Here is a 3,667-nt window from a genome sequence, read left to right as displayed (position 1 = left end):
ACCGTGTTTCCCCGAAAGTAAGACAGTGTCTTACTTTCTTTTTATCCCCAAAAGCCCCACTATGTCTTACTTTCAGGGTATGTCTTATATTGGAAAAAACGGTGCGCGCTGGAGTCAGAAAAAGACATAGACAGACGGGGAGGGAGCCAGCCTGCCGGCGAGGCCTGGAGTGCGCTGCCAGCTGGGAAGGAAGGAGGGAGGGAGGCGGCCCCCGCCCCCGCTGCTTTCCCCGCCGCGCCGCTCCCAAGCGCCTTCCTCGCCCTCGCCGCCGCCTTCTCGCTCTCCAGGTCCAGCTAGATGAGAGGCGATGGCAACGGCGGTGGCTGCGCGGTGCCCGTTAAGTTACCTCGTTGAGCAGGAAGGTAGCGCTGGAGTCAGAAAAAGACATAGACAGATGGGGAGGGAGCCGGCCGGCCGGCGAGGCCCGGAGTGTGCTGCCAACTGGGAAGGAAGGAGGGAGGGAGGCGGCCCCCGCCCCCCCTGCTTTCCCCGCCGCACCGCTCCCAAGCGCCTTCCTCGCCCTCGCCGCCTTCTCGCTCTCCAGGTCCAGCTAGATGAGAGGGAGGCGGCAATACCCCCGTGTTTCCCCAAAAGTAAGACATATGTCTTACTTTTGGGGTATGGCTTATATTAGCCGACCCCCCTGAAACCCCCGATACGTCTTACAATCGGGGGTGTCTTACTATCGGGGAAACAGGGTATGTAGATTGTTCTGAGTTCGGGTTTTGCCCCGTGTAATATTTTGAGTGTCTATGCGACGTTTCGGTGAAATCACATTCACCATCATCAGGCTGAAGTTTTAAGCTTCGTTTTGCTGTAAATATTCATTATTCAATTTTGGAAAGAGACCACTGAGAAGTGATTCACAATGTCATTCTCAACAGAGCATTCCTGTTTCTTTTACTGGGAGAGTGTGGAATCTCCAAGTCTTACTTCCAGGGTGACAACTCTTGCAAAATTACTTTGGATAATTTCCAGTTTAGTTCTACATCCAGTGAACTCGCAGTCAATTCACATTTTAAGAACAGATCAAACACGTATGCCACTCGGTTCAGCCAGAAAAGGGCTTTTAAAAAAAAAAAAAAAAAATAAATGTCAGTGAACATCAATTAACTGGCAAAATGGGACAAAAAGTTAACAAAGGCAGGAAGAAGGGGACATGAACAACAAGCAGGGAATGTATATTATTTGTATATTTCTAGATATGGATATGTCTAATGTATCTGTATGAAGATATAGGAGATACATATTTTTGGCACAGTGGTTAAAATGCAGTACTGCAGGCTAATTCTGCTGACCGTCAGCAGTTTGGCAGTTCGAATCTCATTGGCTCAAGGCAGGGGTGGGTTCCACTTACCTTCTCCACCGGTTCGCATCGTGATGTATTGAGCGTGTACCCTTGTCAAATTCACTTCCACACATGCTCAGAAGGAGGTTTCAGCCTGAAACACAGCTGAGGAACTGCTCAGCTGTGTTTCAGGAAAAGAAATAAAAGTCGGTATTAACCCGAGGGCAGGCAGGAGGGCTTTTTTCACAGCAGAAGATGAGGAGAAGCCATCCAAACATCACAAAACATCACCCAAAATTCCAAAAACAGATGGCAGTGCACACAGACCAGCACTGACAGAACTGGATCCGTGACGCCATCTTCACATCACCAGCAGGTCTCTAATGGCTTGGGTGATCTGGTCCAAACCAGGAGGAACCCACCCCTGGTTCAAGGTTGACCCATCCTTCCACCCTTCCGAAATGGGTAAAATGAGGACCCAGATTGTTAGGGACAATATGATGACTCGGTAAACTGCTTAGACGCAGTGGTTCTCAGCCTTTCTAATGCTGCAACCCGTTAATACAGTTCCTCATATTGTAGTGACCCCAACCATGGGTGGGCAAGAGGCGGGATGGTGTGGAACGCCATTCCACCAGTGTAAATGGAGCTGCACGTGCAGCTCCATCACCACCGGCACAGCTGAATCTCGTCGGCCCAGCACCATTCTCCCCGGACAAATCAGCGGCTGCTCAAAGGACGAGGGAAGCAGACAGATTGCCCCTCCACCAAGCGAGATCCTCCCTCCTCCTCGCCCACCTCTGCACAGGTAAGATGTTATGGTCCGGAACAAGGGAGGGGAGTGGGTGGAGGTGGTCTTACCTGTGCAGGGAGGATGGAGGATATCACTCAGTGGAGGGGCAGACTGTTTGCTCCCATTGCCCTCCACTGCTGCAGCCCATTTGTCTGGCTCTGGGACTGGCGGCGCGCCACTCTCCACTGGAACATTCCAGTAGGGTCGTGAATAGCTGCCCTTTACTGCCCCCAACCATGTCTAGTGCCAATTCTCCCAACAGAGCTTTAAGCTGATTGGCAGAAAGGTCAGAGGGACACCCCCACTAAAAAGGCCTGATTGGTCCGATTGTAAAAATAAGTTCCAAGGCACCAGAATAGAAGCTTTAGTTCCTAACACCATGGGAAATTTGCCTTTTCTCGTGGTCTTAGGCGACCCCTGTGAAACGGTCATTTGCCCCCCTCCCCAAGGGATTCCAACCCGCAGGTTGAGAACCACTGGCGTAGAGAGAGCTGTAAAGCACTGTGAAGTGATGTCTAAGTAGCTACCACAATAGCTACTACTACTGCTATTGCTATTTTTAAAAAAATCACTTCTCACTCCTATGGGTGGTATGTGTCTTTCTCAGCCTTTGGGCCTCTATTAAGGGTTGTGTGCAGTATCTTAACTGTTCCTAGCACTGCATTCTTCTGGGCAGAGAGCTGTGATATTGTTCCTGGATCTCTTGGAGCCATTCTCCAAACTTAGGAGTCATAGCCCTGAATGCTCCTACCACTACCGGGACCCCTTTGGCCTTTACTTTTTACATCCTCTTTAGTTCGTCCTGCAGGCTTTGAAATCTCTATATCTATCACTACTACTGTCTTCTATGTCTGCTTGATGGGCCAGTCTCTCTCCATGACCTTCTGTAGGATCTCCCATCTGGGCCTGGGAAGCTGTAGCCCATACACTGGGCAGATGTTCCTGTACAAAAGGCCAGTTACTTGGTTGTGCCATTCGGTGTATGCTGCTCCTGCAAAGAACCTTCCAGTGGAAAGAATATTGTGAGCGGTTATAAAAGCCCCGAAGGAAATGGCCTTTGGTTATTGCAGCTTTAATTCTGTTTTGTGCGTAATGACAGGAGAATAGAATAGCTCTCTAACCCTCTCCATTCTGCAGCTTGAAGGAAATCATTTTGGTGGATGGGCATGATATATCCATATATCATCCACTAACCCTAACTCTACTTCGGTACATTTTCTCCCCATGAGTGGAGAAGCAGACAATAAGAACTGGCTCATAAACTCAGCCAGTAGAACTGGAAAATTTATTTGGAGGGATGGCAGTGGGAAAATTAGCATGCTCGATTCCCTAGAGCAGTGCTTTTCAACCAGTGTGCCGTGGCACACTAGTGTGCCGCGAGACATGGTCAGGTGTGCCGCGAAGCTCAGAGAGAAAGAAAGCAAAAGAGAGAGAAAGAAAGAGAGAGAGAGAGAGAAAGAGAACAAGAGAAAGAAAGAGGGAGATAAAGAGAGAGAGAAAAAAAGATAGAAAGAAAGCAAGAGAGAGAGAGAAAGACATAGAGGGACATAGGGAGGGAGAAAGAAAGAGAGCAAAAAAGAGAGGAA

This window comes from Erythrolamprus reginae, chromosome 2, assembly GCF_031021105.1.
Source record: "Erythrolamprus reginae isolate rEryReg1 chromosome 2, rEryReg1.hap1, whole genome shotgun sequence".
In the NCBI taxonomy this organism is placed as follows: Eukaryota; Metazoa; Chordata; class Lepidosauria; order Squamata; family Dipsadidae; genus Erythrolamprus; species Erythrolamprus reginae.
This window is presented reverse-complemented; position numbering follows the sequence as displayed.